The 16,816-nt window shown below is 38.5% G+C and overlaps 1 long non-coding RNA gene across 1 annotated transcript; it reads left to right on the top strand.

Annotated features, from left to right (window-relative positions):
- On the top strand, nt 4,902-16,785 carry LOC110395178. The gene is made up of 3 exons (XR_002436216.1): nt 4,902-5,476; nt 6,975-8,208; nt 14,064-16,785. It is a non-coding gene; the product is annotated as an uncharacterized LOC110395178 (long non-coding RNA).

A 16,816-nucleotide genomic window follows, 5' to 3' on the forward strand; every position in this document is an offset into this window, starting at 1 on the left:
AAAAACCTCAAGCCCACACCTATAAAACTGCTTATATGCAGACTGAACCCATTTTATGTATATCAGTGGCAGTTAGTCCAGCCACACATACATACTTATTACTGATGAATTCCTAGAATTTATTGGAGATCCATAGCGCGGCATTCTTACACACCACTTTTATATCCTGCATTCATGTACATTATTTGTAACATTTTATAATGGTGTAGCTTCAAAAGCAATTGTTCACTACGCCACACTATATTCTACTCTCAGACTTGATTCTTGTTACATTTTTTTTTTCCTCTCCATGCACAAGGAGAAAGCTGTCTGCTTAAAGCTCAAATCACTAAGCTGTGCCTTGCACTGCTACTTTAATCTAAGCACTCTAATACCTTAGTGAAGCATGTAGTGAAAATACCTGGATACATGTGCAGATGCCTGAAATTTCCTGCAATTTGGAGTCTATCACATAGGCTGCCACAGAGTCTGACATGGGCTGCGAGTTGCAGCCTGGAGTAACAGCTTCATCCTGAATTTATTCCAGTAATTAGACTATCACAGCTACCACATGTCATTTCCCTGATTAAGAAGCAGGAGAACAAGGAGCTGCGAAGAGAAGAGAAAAATACATTCAGTTTGTTTTCTCAGAAACATTGTATAAACCATAACAAAATAATCCATTTTTGTACCCTTGCAGTTAAAGTAATGAGACATTGTGAAAATAGCTGGTAACCACTAAAGAACACCCCTGACCTCACCGCCCCAAGGAAAAAAAAAAAAACAACAACAACCAAAAACAAACAGCCAAATAAACAACAACTATACAAACCTCAAATATGTATCTAAATGCTTGCAAACAGAAGGGGTGGAGATTGGGCTGGAAAACTAGTTTGATTTGAGAATATAGTGATACAAAAAGCAGTATATTTTTTCCTAGATGCTTGTGAAATCAAGTGGTTAAATACTTTTCTGGATAAACATCCTGAGTCAGGTCATTTTGCAACTTTGATATGAGACATCTAAAGAGCAGCAGGTGGCACCTTGCTTTGTTAGTCCTGAACTAATGGCCTCAGCATGGTGTCAGGGGATGTAAAATGACTTGAGGAACTCTCTTTCAAATAAGATATAAAACTGAAGTCCTCAGTAATTAGATTTCTAAAAGGATCTTAAGAACGACCTAAACAAATTGCTTCTTGAGTTATCCCTTGATTTCCTAAGTTAATGAACAGGTATATCTATGCATACCCCTGAGTGTGTTAGTTTACCCCTAGTAACTTCTGATGAATAGCAGCTGGGAAATTTTGGTTAAATTTGGCAAAGCAGAAGAGGTCTCAAAACCCCATGAATTTCATGTTAGTAGGTGTCCAGGTAAGGAAGAGAAATCCCATCAACACCTGAACACAGACAAATCACAGGAAAAAAACCAGCACAAAATGTTTGGCTCTTACAAGACAGCAGAGAATCAATTTTTCAGCCAAGAGCTCCTTCTTTTACAGTTACTCCAGCGTCAATAATGCATATCTTTTCCACTGAAGCTTTTCCTCTGGTTGAGGTAGTCATAACTGTTCTTGTCTCTGCAGAATCTCTGATATCTAATAAGAAGTGAGTTTCAACAGCAGCCTTATTAAAATTCACTTATAAAATAAATCAACCATGAGACACAAATCCATAGGAACCTAAGCTTCATTAATTCTGCTTCCAACAGAACTACTTGTTTGCTTACCATGATTTCCCTGCAGTTTCAACCATATATTATTGGTTTTTTTTCTACTCCTTGGCGCTTTGGTATATTTAATAAATTTGGTTCATAATCAGAGTTTATACAGCTCCTGTAAATTCTCCGGAAGTAAAGGATCTACGCATTAGTATTTTGATTTGCTTCTTACATTGATTTCAATGGGACAATGCAGGCAGGAAAACACTACTCACTATCTGAGTAGGGGTGGGATTAATCTCACCAAGCTTTGTGAATTTACAGTGTAGACATCCACATCTGTGCTAATTATCTAAACTCCCTTTATAGTCAGAGGAAAGAAACAGGCATTTCCAAAGTGTGATTCATCTCCTCCCAAGGTTGACATCTAAAACAGGCCAGATGAATCACTCTCTGGAAGTGCTCTTTACTCTCCTCTGACTATAAAGGGAGTACAGACAACTATCTCACATAAAGATATTTGCTGTTGCAGAAGCCTAAATTTAGGAGAAGTGGCAGAATTTTGCATGTCTAATCCTGCTCTGAATTATGCCATTACTACTGTGGAGTCCCCAACCTACAAGTAAGAGCGTGGACTAATTCTTAGGGATCTTAAAAAGTACTTAGCTCTTATAGGTACATTTTGAGAGTGGTTCAACTGTAAACCATTTGTGATTAAAGAAACAACACTGTTTTGTCTTAGAATGCTAACAGTTTCTTCTATGTGAAATGTGTGAATAATCTGTTGGAGTTCAGACCCCAAATTTGGGGGAAATTATATCTATTTTTTTCAACTTCTCCTTTCTCAGCTGGTTTGCCGTGACTCATGTGCTTTAAGCCAATGTATTTTTAGCAAGCTGGAACTGGGGCACAAGTCTTTGGTGTACTATGAATTACTTTGATTTTTCCCTTCTATTTTTCCTGTAAATAGATGTTCAGTACCTAAAGCAAAATAAAGACCTCTACAGACATAGCTTCCTACATATTATTTTCAGTACTTCTAAAATAGTACTAAAAAGTATCACTAAATCCCACTGGGAGTCAGGGAAACAACCCATTTCAAAGTGCTAAAGTTCCAGTAAAATTTTTAAACCCTTATCTTCTGTTTAACTGCCCAAGACCCCATTTCACAGCAGAAAACAGGCAGATGGCTCTGTCCTTTCTGCCACAGCATTCTTTTTCTGTTTTTATCTACTATGCTGGTACAGTTGGGTTTTTTTTTGCTTTGCTTCAAAAAACTTAATTAATGCTATGCATTGCATATACTTAAAAGTCTGCTCAGTAGTGCATTTGTTTTGAGCTTCTTTTGGCTTTGCTTTCAGTAGTTATCTTTGATTTACTCATCTTTTACACATTTAGGTTTATATTTATTTTTTATTTCTCTTGTGACTTACTGAGCATGCCCTAGCATTACAGAAATTCTAATATGATGAGGGTAATTTGTCTAAAATCTCCATGAGCAATGCGTAAACAGTATGGAGGGTATAACTGGCCCAGGGAGTATCAGTCTTGCAATGAAGCAGCAAAGAATATGACTTTATGTTCACACCAGTCTTTTTTTACTTCTCCTTGCCAAGTGTAACTTGGAGAAAGGGATGTGGCTGTACTTAGAATTTGCATCTCTTAAAACATTTTGCACTGTACAGCGTAACTCATGCCAGAATCATGCATCGTTGCATTTCTGGTCTCCTAGGAACAATGAAACAGGAATATTTTTTACAGCAATCTTCATCTACTTGAACACAGAAATCCCTAAATCCCCTTCTCTCTACCTGACAGATTCCTGCAGACTGAGTGTGTTTATGTAGTTAGGAAAAAATCTGTCTCATATGAAAGGAAAAAAAAACCAAAACAACAAAATCTAACAAAACACTGAGCATGATTCTGTAGTACAGTACACGTGAGCAGACAGAAAAAATGGCAGATACATATGCTTCTGATTAAGCAACCACCCTTCTAGCACCCTGGCCAAACACATTGACCTGAGCGTGGTTGTACATAATCCCATTGACAGACATATGCAATCTCTATAATTATCATTTCAAATAGTTCCACTGCAAAACAAACCACCTCACACAAGCAAAGGGCAGCAATAGAACCTGGTGCTGCTGTAGCTTTACCTCATTAACTCTCCAGTAAGTACAGATTACAACACTTTCTCTTATGAGTTCACACATTTTAATGGTGCAGAGGCTAAGGTCTGGGTTGCTGTGAACCTTTGGTGCTATTGTCTTTCTCCATACAGACAGATATTGTCATCAGGCTTGTTACAGATGTACCCTATGCAGTGGCAAGAAATTGCATGAGTCATATCTGCTCATTGGGTCTTGGAGATTTCACAGAAGTGATACTTTCAGTGTTTGAGGTGGAAAACTTAAGATGTGTTGCATGCACCTACGACATTGGTACAGGAAACAGAAGAGTTTAAAATTTTCCTTCTCACTGACACATTCACTCTTTCTCACCTAATATGTCAGGTTTGTTTTATATTTTTTAGTAGCTGGCAAATCTCATAGCCCAGTAACCATGAGGCTGCTGCAGCTCCATGTCTCTAGGCCTGGTCAGCAGCAATTCCAATTCAGCAGCGTGATTCCAAAAGGCACACATTGTCATAGCGCTTATATCTATGTACACACAGCTGGCTGTACATGTCAACCTACACAGAAAACACACCACTCACATGAACAAATAAATTGCCAGTGGCCTGATCCTGCTTCTCTTTCTTGTTGTGCATGATGGCCTTGGTGGGAAAGTACGCGCACACGTATGCCAGGTGAATGCCTCCATTGTCTGGGCTAGGACATGCAGCTTGCCAAAAGGGTATGCCCTGGACCCCTCTGTCTCTTGCATGCATACCCTCATGCTGACAGACTCTCAGTCAAACCCCAGGCCTCATGGTTTCCTCCAGATCTGGTTGGTACCTCATGGTCCATCCAGTACCCAACAAAGTAATTTATTTACTGTGAAAGTGGTCAAACACTGGAACAGGCTTCCCAGAGAGGTGGTTGATGACCTATGGCTGACAGTGTTCAACAGGCATTTAGATAATAACTTTTAGTTAGCTGTGAAAAGGTCAGGTAGTTGGGCTAGATTAACTTTGAAGGTCTCTTCCAACTGGTATCCTATCCTATCCTATCCTATCCTATCCTATCCTATCCCATCCTGTCCTGTCCTGGCCTATCCTCTCCTATCCTACTCTATTCAATTCCTCCTATTCCCTTCACTTCTATTCTACACCAGTAATGTATTTCTTTTAATTGTCCTTTTTTTTTTTTTTCTTAAATCTCAAGCTGAGATAACAGCGTCTTTAAAATAAATTCAGATAGAAACAATGTTGCAGAGCTGTCAGGATAGAATTAATCTTTATGTCTCCTACTATTTTATTTGTCATCTCTTCTGCAATTGACAGATATAGCAAGGACCTAAAGAGCAGCATTTCAAAGTATAAAAGACAACAAGATATAAGACACTAAAATACTCTAGCCACCCAAAAGAAAGGTGCCAACATGTACTTAAAGTTCACAGTACCTAAGGTTGTAGATGTCATCTCTCAATTGTGATTCACATACTTCCAGCTGTGCAGGATCTTTTGCATGATTACTGCTTTCACCTCTCTCCCATTTCCTGCAAAGGCTGGGTTCACACTGTATAAAAACTGTAGTGTTAAACAGCGACTAAGAACATTTTCTGAACTACCAAACAGACAGCCTTTAACAATAGGAGCAGCACAATAAGTTGTGTGACATCCGAAACTGTGATTATAGATTGACAAATCTTCTGAAGTAGGAGCCTGGATGCCATGTAAGTATTTTTATCTAACTCCAAGTAGATACAGATTACAGTTTAGGAGAAAAAAATGACCAATCCTGCTATTCTGGTAATGAAAGAGAAAAACAGAATTGCAAAACAAAGAAAAAGGTTGACCTTTGTATGAAGCATTTTTTGGAAGGTTTTGTGGCACTCAGCACTCAACCTGCACTCTGGCCTTGGTTTTTGTGCTCAGGTTTCACAATTCAGTTCTGAGCGTTTGAGATAAGAAATACTGAATTAAGCTAAACAAACTAAAAAACACTTTTAGAATTTTCTAAATACAGTCAAAGAGGATAAAACTAACCTATGTATTAATTCACATAATGTTTTTTTGAGTTTTTTGGAAGCTGTTCTGGTATCACCACAATTACTCAGTAAAATAGTCTGATTCACTGATTCACAATTCTATGAATTAAAACACCTAATAATTAGAAATGATCAGTGATAGTCCACTGGCATACATTCACTGGCATTCTAGGAGGCGTCAGCAGATATATCTGTTTTGAGGATGGTGGCTTTCCATTCAATTTGAAGAGCAGTTTAGGCTGTCAGAATACATCCCATAATTGAAACACTTCTCTAAGACCAGAAGCACTGGTGAGACACCAAAATCCACACTGCAATGACATGTACTTAAATCATTGAATGTTTTTAAATAATCATGCACAGTTGTTTGAACATTACATATTTATCAATAGCTGCTTAATAAAATCAAGATATATATATATTATGCTAGTAAGAAATACAGACCTTTAAGTTAACAGAAGCTAAACAGGGGAAATTCATAGAATAGAATCATAGGATAGTAGATTCTCTTGGGTTGGAAGGGACCTTGGAGACAATCCATTTCTAACCCCGCTATTATGGGCAGGATTGCCACCCACTAGATCAGAATGCCCAGGGCCCCATCCAACCTGGCCTTGAATGCCTCCAGGGATGGGCGGCATCCACAGCTTCTCTGAGGACCCTGTGCCTTTACCCCATCACCCTCTGAGTAAAGAATTTCCACCTAACATCTAACCTAAATCTCCCATTTTAGTTTAAAGCCATTCCCCCTTGTCTTATCACTATCAGCCTGTGTAAAAAGTTCGTCTCTCTCCCGCTTATAAGCTCTCTTCAAGCACGGGAAGGCCACTCTGAGGTCTCCCCAGAGACTTCTCTTCTCCAGGCTTAAGCAAGCCCAGCTCCCTCAACCTTTCTTCATAGGAGTTCTCCAGCCCTCTGATCATCTTCATGGTCCTCCTCCATACCCATTCCAACAACTCCATGCCGTGGGCCTCAGACCTGGACAGAGTACTCCTGTGTGGTACTTATGAGGGCAAGGGGAAAAGTCATATACTTCAAGGCATGTTCTGCATTCTGCAGATGGATTTTGATGGGTGGTATTGTACACAGAACTGTCTGATAGGTCATACACACACACAAAGTACTAGGTTACTGTTGGAGATTTTTTTCTGCTGATTGCTTTCTTTTTTATTTCCTGTTGCAGATGCCATACTTGAGGCTGCATATCATTACATGTACCATGAGAAGAAACATGAGGTGGAGGCCCAGCAAACCTCCTTAATTTGAGTCTTGACAAATCTGCAAACTGTATGAACACAGCTAGACATTCAGCTACCTCTTCCTCTTGTTAAATCTCTCTGAGTTTAGAATGATATACTTCTGCTATGTATTTTCTCTATTTACATCAAATTGATGCTCAATGCTGAGAAACTAGAGAAGTCTCACTCTTACACCTACGCTTACAGTGTTGGCATAATTGTGTCTTTCAGAAAACTACTCCTATTGCATTTGAGTGAATATATAGAAGCTTCAGAGTATCATTTATGAATGCTGAGCCCCTTTTTAACTCTGCTTATGGTCTTCTAAATTAATTTGTTTCTATATCTGGAAACCTCTGGAGAAATTATTCTGACTAAGTATTGTTTTATTGTAAAATTGTAGTCCTTCTGGAGCACAAAAAACAACTTGAACCAGTTAAAGCTTGCATTAATGTGACCTTATTAATTACAGGACACTCATTTAGTATTGAAGGTATTATCATTCATATTTCAGATGTTCTTTGATATGAAGTAGACCTTGTTGTTTCTTTACATTATAATGAATAATTGCTACTATGTTTGTCTATATGTTTTATTTTATTTGTCTATATTTTATGATAAAACTCACCCTTGGGAATGAGCAAATAATTTCTCTTGGGAACATCAAAGATAGATGGGACCCAGTTCTTCTTTTCTGAGGTAACCTGAACTTCCTTGTTTAGCAAAATCAGAGTACAAAGCATGTAGGACTGGAACTAAGAAGCACTTAGCAGTGAAATAACCACCAAAAATTGAGGTCAGTTCCAGTGTTGTTGTTTTTTTTTTGTCTAAGTGAGTGTATTTAGCACTGATTTTCCTGTAAGATTTCACGCATATTGCTTGGAGGATGCGTAAAAACAATTTCTCTACATGCCATGTAGAATTCTCTCTAATGTGACTCATTAGTCTACTGTACCAAGCAATGATAGCTCAACCAGGTTGATATTTTTAAAGCTAATGAGCCACTGATTAGTATCTGACTGACTGAAGCTAACAAGATATGCTCTCTTCCAGTGATTTATAGTGATGAATTAATTAACTTGATCCAAAATTCCATCTCCGGTGCAATATATGGCTTTCCTTTGAGCTTCATAACACTGTCTGCTGAATCTATGGACTGAATATGAAGCTTTACTAATGGTATGTTGAAGTTCACATGTTATTCTGTGAATGTGGTAATAAATGTACAATAAATTTTAAAGCAAATTAAAAATACTGGAAGGTGAAGGTTGGTGATAGGTTACTGTGTGCATGAAATGTGGAAGGAGTAGAGAAATTATATTTGTCTGAAAGTATCGCTAAAGTAATTATGTTTTACAATGATAATAGAGACAGCTTCTTACTTCCTCTTCCCTCAAAAATGCTTTTTAGGAATTGTAGCTATTTAACCACTAGTACTTTGAGAAAATCTAATGCATTCATGTCATACCCTTTTATGCTGACCTGTAAAAGGGAGCATAATAGTGCAGTGACACAGAAATTTAATGCATTTTCCTTCTGCTTTCCCTTCTCTTTTCTGTTGTTGATAAAGACATTTTATTCCCAAATTACTGTTGCATTATTCCAAACTTTGCACATTTAAATCAAATATCTTAGTAAGAAATTAAGTATATGTTGATTGTGAACAAATTAAACATATTCAAGACACAAATAATATAGATGTGTAGCGCTTGGAATAGTTTTTAAAATATTTAGAAATGAGACAGATACTATAAACTTTATCCTTTGTGACCTTGGATTATTTCTTCCAGGAAGAGTTACCTCTAGTTTCACAGATCAAAGATAATATTTTATATTTCCAGTATATGCAAATTGTTGCTATCCCCTCCCGTGGCTGTCCATCCTCCCGACCCGAGGCTGTCCGTGCTCGCTTGGACGGAGTCTCTCAGTCACCGATGTGGTGGAAGCAGATCTCGTTTATTCCCCGGGACGCTCCCAGTATTATACCCATACACCCGACCGCATCCATGACACGCGCTGGTTTCGTAACTTCTGTCCAATCACAGTCTCGGTCATGCACCGTGCACGAGGCTCTGTGTCGTGGGCTGCCCACCCTCCTTCTGGTCGGTTCTTCTGTCTTCTAAATCCTTCTTTGACTGCACGGGTACTTTCCCAGCTTTCGGAGCTTCTGGGTTCATTCGGTCACATGTGCAGGCGCATAGTGGCATCGAGTACTAATGAGTGGCTATCACTTAATAAGCAGCCGTTGAGACCCACAGCAAATCATAGCCCAAACTGGAAGGGACCCACAGGAGTCATTGAGTCCAACTCCTGGCTCCAAACAGGACCACCTAAAATTTAAACCATACTTCTGAGAGCTTTCTCAAAACACTTATTGAATTCCAGCAGCTTGGGGCTGTGACTACTTCCCTGGGGAATCTTTTCCACTGTCCAATCACTCTTGGTGAAGAATCTTTTCCTAATACCCAACTGGAACCTCCCCTGGTGCAGCACTGTGACATTCCCTCTGGTCCTCTTGCTGTCACCAGAGAGCAGAGATGAGTGCTGCCCCTCTGCTCCCTGTGAGGATCTGATCTCCCCTCAGCCTCCTCTGCTCTGGGCTGAACAAACCCAGGGGCCTCGGCACTCCTCATTTGTCTTGCCCTCCAGACCCTTCCCCATCTTCTTAGCCCTCCTGTGGATGCTCTGTAATAGTTTTATGCTCTTTTTATATTGTGGTGCCCCAAACTGCACCCAGTGTCCAAGGTGAGAGGCAGAGCAGAGCAGAGTGGGAAAATCCCTTCCCTCATCCAGCTGGCAGTGCTGGGCCTGATGCACCCTAGAGTACAATTGGCCCTTTGGGCTGCCAGGGCATACTACTGACATATTCAGCTTGCCATCAGCCATGACCCCTAGATCCCTACAGGGCTGCTCTCCAGCCTCTTGTCCCCCAGTCTGTACATATTCCCAAGTTTGCCCCATTCCATATTACAAAGTCTAGCACTCACTCTTGTTCAACTTCATGCAGTTGTTTATTCCTGAGATCTCTCTAATTTTTAAAAATTTCTCTGCAAGGCTTTTCCACCTTTGAGGAAGTCAGCAGCTCCTACCAATTTGCTGTTGTCCACAAAATCACTTAGAATCCTAGAATAATATCATTAAGGTTGGAAAAGACCACTAAGATCACCGAGTCCAACCATCAACCCATCACCACTATGCCCACTAAACCATGTCCCTCTGCCACATCTACACTTTTCTTGAACACCTCCAGTGATGGTGACTCCACCACCTCCCTGGGCAGCTGTTCCAATACGTTACCATGCTTTCTGAGAAAAAAGAAACAGAAGAGTTCAACTCCCACCTCACCACAACCTCCTTTCCGGTCATTGTAGAGAGCAATAAGGTCTCCCCCGAGCCTCCTTCAGACTAAACAATCCCCATTCCCTCAGCTGCTCCTCATAAGATCTGTGCTCCAGACCCTTCACAGCTTTGTTGCCCTTCTCTGGACGTGCTCCCAGACCTCAGTGTCCTTCTCATAGTCCAAAATTGAATACAGCACTCAAGGTGCAGCCTCATAAGTGCCAAGTACAGGAGACAATCACCTGCCTGGTCCTGCTGGCTACAGTATTTCTGATAGAAGCCAGGATGCTGTTGGCCTTCTTGAGCATATGAACACACTGCTGGCTCACTCTCAGTTGGCTGTCTGTCGGCGCTTGTCCCGTTAGAGAAATTCTCAGTCAGTGTGGCATCAGAATAGTAAGTCCTCTTTATTGTGTTTAACATACATCTTATATATCCTCCACTCGTAAGCAGTAAATCCACTCACGGTTAATTGTCCTTAAGTTCTTCACAGCAACATAGATAACAAACAAAGGGTTCCTTAACTGTCCCAGATGTGACCACATTAGCTGTGCATACTAAAGGAGCATTCTGTTTACACTTTAGCCCTGTCTCCAGACTCCCAAGGCCTCATAGTGATAAGATCTACCAGTCTGTTGAGCTCCTTGTTGTTACATCTCCCCCCACAGCTGTCAGGTAACATCCCCAGATCTTTTTCCTCTGTGCAGCTTTCCAGCCATTCTGACCCAAGTCTGTAGCGATGCATGAGGTTGTTGTTACCAAAGTGTGGGACCAGGACCTCGGTTTTGTTAAAGCTCATACAACTGGCCTCAGCACATTGATCGAGCCTGTCCAGATCCCTTTGTGGAAACTTTTACACTCAGGCAGATCAACACTTCCTCCCAACTTGGGGTCACCTGCAAACTTGCTGATCTTTCTGCAAACTTGCAAATCATGTCTGCATACATTAAAGAGAACTAGCCCTAAAATGGAGCCCTGTGTAACCAGACTAGTGACTGACCATCAGCCTGATGTTTAATATGACTAGCCACTGTGAGTCTGACTCGTCATCCAATTGTTCACCAATAGTATTATATTTTTCCTAGCTGCATGCTAGACATTTATCAAAATTTTTGCTGAAATCCAAAATGATTATATCATCTGATTGGTCGTTTAGGTGGGTAGCCTTACCATAAAAGGGAATTAAGTTTGTTACATACAACTTTTACCTTGCATGTTGGCTCTGTCCATTGATGGCATTGTCTTTCAGGTGTTTTTCAATAACCCCCAGAATAATTTTCTCCATAACTCCCAGAATAATTTTCTCCATATTTTTGCCAGGCACTGAAGTGAGATTGACAGCCTTTAATTACTAGGGTCTTCTTTCTTGCCCTTCTTGAAAACTGGGATGAAGTTTGCCAGCTTCCATCCCACTGAGACTTCTCCAGATTCCTAAAACCATTGAAAAATAATTGAAAGAGCTCTGGCAGTGTTAATCAGCCAGATCTTTGAGAACCCTGGAATGAATCCCATTGGTCCCCATAGACCTAAATACATCCAGCTGGAACAGTACATCTCACACAAGTTTGAGTTTGGCTGGGAGTTTATCATTACTGCAGTCCTGGTCATCAAACAGGGCCAATTCTGCAATTCTGGGGTCCCAGAATGCTTTTCATAACTTTAAACTTATGTTCATTTATTATTACTAGTTTGATTAAACTATTCTTCTTGCACATTATTCTGATGATAATGACAAAATATCACAATAATACTGAATAATACTCATTAGATATTTGATGGTTTTGTATTAGTTAAAAAACTTTGCCCAATTTCTGATTACCTGCCCAATTTCTGATACTTTATTATTCATTTTACTGCAATGCTCTGAAAGCTATAGCTATCATAGCTATAGCTATGATACTAGAGAATATATTATCATGAACTACTCAGTATTAAGTATCTGATTAAGGCAGTTCCATTTCTGTCTCCTCTGATTCTAAGATTAACGGGAACATTATGGATGATTGATTACAGTATTTCTTCAAAGAGAACTTGACAGCATCTATATGAAATAGGTTGTCCTTTATTCAAAGCCATTCTGAGCAACAGCAGGTTTTTTCTACAGCAAACATTGTAAGGAATTATTTCATGAAAATTCTCTCTCAAAAAAGCAAAAAAAGCCAAAAAAAACCCAAAAACCTCCAATGTTTCATAGATTGTAAACAGTTTCAATAGTTTCAAAAACTAAGATAATTAAAATCAAATCTCTTGCTTACAGGAGCACAAGATTTGAAAGTTTGAAACTATAGTTAGTGATAGTGATAGCAAAAGATATGTTAAACACACAAGTTTTTATCTTTTAAAAATTGCTACCTCAGAACAAATGTTAGAAGTATAGTCTAATGTATTCAAAAGCACTCATACACTTTCTTCTTTCAGAAAATAAGCATAAACAGCCTAAGCAATTTTTCTCCAAAATGGGGGCAGAGAGTAAAAGTCTATTGACATGCTTTACATTGAACAAGGTGAGAAGTAAAGCAAAAAATTATTTGGTAGATATGTCCCATGAACTTGAACACTAATTGTGACTGAAAGAATACCCAACCAGTGCAGCATCTTCTTGAGAACCATTCATTTGCAGATATTGTAACACTATCTTTTCAATGAGAAAAAAATATATCAATTTCATTGAATATGGACAGCCACAAGATGTTAAGAAGCTAGATTTTCCTTAACGTGCTTCAATTAAATATTAATCTTATTACTTAGCTCACTAAAAATCCAGTGAACATGTTATTTAACCCTTCCTAATAAAGTTTAGCTTAATTCATTCCATCCTCTCTTTTAAGATAAATCACTAGGATATTTTCCTTCCATGTAACATGTTGCACTTCAAATAGGATTATGTTAATTAAATTTACAATGAACAAAACAAAAATTAATAAGATTGCTAAGAAGCCTACAATAAATTATTTTCTTTTTAATTGTCTCCCCTTCCCAAAACTTTAATGTTTTCCATTTTCCCCCTGATAAATTCTCCTCTGAATTGTTTCTGAGATCGCTGGCATTTTTTTTTTTTTTTTGCATGACAAAAAATTAGCAAAACAATCACTATTGCTTTACACCAAAAGCCTGATCATTAGTGTATCTAATTAAGTTGAGCTTACCACTTTACTGTGCAAATTTATCCCCTGAAGCTTTTTGAGATCCACAGCCTCAATTTCAATTCAGTTGAATTAAAGAGGATAGAGAACTGCTCACAAAGATAGGCTATCTGAATACATAAATAATAACAGTTCCTTGCTGTAATGAATCTGGATGGGAAGGAGTTAACTTTCCTCTTAGCAGCGTACAACACTGTACTTTGCATTTGTGGCTAAAATGTCTAATAACACATGAGTATTTTGGCTATTCCTGAGCACTGCACACACACTGTAAAAGCTGTCTCTTCAGACCTTGCCTCAAAGGCCAGTAGGTCAGGAGTGAGCAAGAGGCAGGGAGGGGACATCACCAGTACAGCTGACCTATTCTGACCAAACAGATATTCCATGTTGTATGACATCATGATCAACAATGAAAGATGAGGGAAAGGAGGACGAAGTGGGTTAGGGCATCTGCCTTCATAACTAACATCTATTCATGCTTTCCAGTGGTGGGACATCTGCTTGCCATTAAGAAGTAGTCAATGAATTCCTTGTTTTTGCTTTGCTTCATAGAATCACAGAATGGTTGAGACTGGAAGGGACCTCTGGAGATCATTTTGTCCGACGTTCCTACTAGCAGGACCAGCCACAGCAAGTTGCCCATGACCATGTCCAGGTGGCTTTTGAAGATGTCCCCGGAGTGAGATCTCCACAACCTCTTTGGGAGCCTGTACCAGTGCTCCATCAATTGCACAAAAAAAAACCAACAAGTGTTTTCTGATGTTCAGGCGGAACATCTTGTGTTCCAGTTTGTGTCCATTGCTCCTTGTCTTGCTTTGCTTCCTCATGTGACCTTTGATTTTCTTACTAAACTGTCTTTATCTTGACCCACCACAAGGTTTTCCATCTTATTTCTGGCTCCAATACTGCTGAGGAGGAGTGAGGGGGAGGCAAGGTGGATGTCTGGCAGACAGCCAAGGTCAACCATTCACACTTGGAAATAGTTTCCTGAAGATAACTAACTTTCAGACTTTTCAAAGTCTGCCAAAAACATGAATTGAGTGGATTTACCTTTTTTAATTGTACGTATAAATGTAGAATACCAACTTCCAAATAAAAGAATGCTAAACTAAAATTAGTGAGTTACAAACCAGTTGACATAAGGAGTAAAATTTGATTTTGCATAAATTTAAAATAGACATTTTCACTGGAGATTTCAATAGATACATCTGATCAAAGCTGAAGATTAAAATATAATTAAAAAAGCTGGATTTTGATCACATCATGCTTCAGTAAAAGTGAAGAATTTCATCAGAATGTCATTGGATTTATGCGGAAGTATAAGCTTGATCGTATAAAGAGATAGAAAAGCACTGAATGAGAATGGATTTGTGATCTGTACAAATGTCAAGTTAATTTTAAAACCAATCTGGGATAAATTTGTCTCAAAACTAATAGGATTACAGAAAGAATCATTATGGATGTCTGTGCCTTGAATTAAGGTACCACAGCAGATTTTATTTGAAAATTTTCGATGAAAAAGAAAAGCAAGGAAGTCACTCTTGTATTCATTCTTTAAAGGAATGAAAAGAGAAATCTACATAGACAAAATATGGGCCTTTTTTCTTTTTCTAATAATTGAAATAAATTTCTTTTCTTTCTGAAATTCTTTCAGCTTTGAGGAGTCTGCACATCTTTAAAGTACAGTGAAATGATTATAGACATGAGGCTTGCTTTTCTTTTGTTCCTGTATTATAACACTGGAGACAATGTAAGCCAAAAAGTGTCCTTCAACGGTGAATCAGCTAGTCAATGTCTTAGATATGAAAAAAAGAGTATGCTGATTGTAAGACATAGCAGTCTTTGCATAAGACTGCTGAAGAGCTGTCAATCCTGTTCCTTCAAAAAACAGCAACAAAAATTCAACAAGAAAACAAATAAAAATCCTGACTCCACCTCTACCCTGCTCCTGTTTTCTTTTTTTAAATTTTCTATTTTTTAAAAAAGGAGCAGCAACTGTATATATTAAAGTATAAGCCAGGAGATAACCTAACTATCTTCCATTAAAATGGTCATTTTAAAAAATGTTATAATGTGTCATTATCATAAATAAAACACAAACACTATGAAAAATCTGAAAGAAACAACCTCTGGAAAATTAAAATATATACAGCTGATTGAAATACTGAGCACACTTTATGTGGGGGAGAGACGTGTTTGCTTTTCAATAGACTGAATATTATTATGTGGTACTTCAAAAGGTAGTGCTTGCAAGGCTGCCTACAATGCATTTATTAACTACCAAGATTTTACAGTCAGGCAAAATTATTTCGGCAGCCTTTGTGCTGCTGCCTCTCATGCCTTGGGGCAGTGCAGTCAGGGGGAATGGATAAGTTTTCCTGACCAGTGTCTAATGTATTCAGTTCTCCTAAAAGACCAAAGATGGCATAAATTACAGAGTAAACATTTCACTGCAGTTAGGAACGTGGAAACAAAAAGGACTTCTAGTGTGTTCCTCTGATGTTGCAGGTGTTACTACAGATACACTTAGAAACTACAAACTGATAAACTTCTAGAATATTTTGTCCTGTTGCCTTTGGGCTAGAAGTCCTTATTTTTCATAAACAGCTAAGTACCTTTCTGCAACAATTTTGAACTAACGTGTCAAGTTGAGATGTTATATGAATCCCTAGTGCAATAACACACTGTTTCTATTGCATGTCACCCTTTAGATGGGATAGTTTAAATACAGTTATTTTTTTTCCACAAGGTTTGAAACAAAACAGTCAAATCCTCAAGAAATATTGAAAAAGCTGAGAATCTGAAAATTACTAGTCTGACCTCTAAGCTGATCATTTCAGTCTCCATTATCTCATCAATATTGTATAGAGCCACACAAAACTCAATATAACTGCTTTTCCCAGACTCAGCTGTATTATTTTATGCTGTTGTTTTATCCTTTGTTTCTGCACTGCTTTGCAAATGAAAGAATCAGAAACTTCATGTTCTGTCACAACCACAACTTGTATCTTTTCCATTCTCCTCCCCTAAACACTCAGCAAATGTAATTTTCATTTCAAGCTCTAGTTGTGTTTTGATTTTTCAAAGACTTAAAGCACGTTATCTTGAAAGTGTGACATATTTTCATCTTCCTTAAATATGTTGAATAAGTGTTTCACCAAATTCTTGTTTGTCAAGGTGATTTCTAATGTGATGTCAAGATGGTGATGTGTGCCCCAAAGTACCACTCATCAAATCTTTTTTCCTCCTTTTCCTTTTCCTTTTCCTTTTCCTTTTCCTTTTCCTTTTCCTTTTCCTTTTCCTTT

This window comes from Numida meleagris, chromosome 2 (assembly GCF_002078875.1).
Source record: "Numida meleagris isolate 19003 breed g44 Domestic line chromosome 2, NumMel1.0, whole genome shotgun sequence".
NCBI lineage: Eukaryota > Metazoa > Chordata > Aves > Galliformes > Numididae > Numida > Numida meleagris.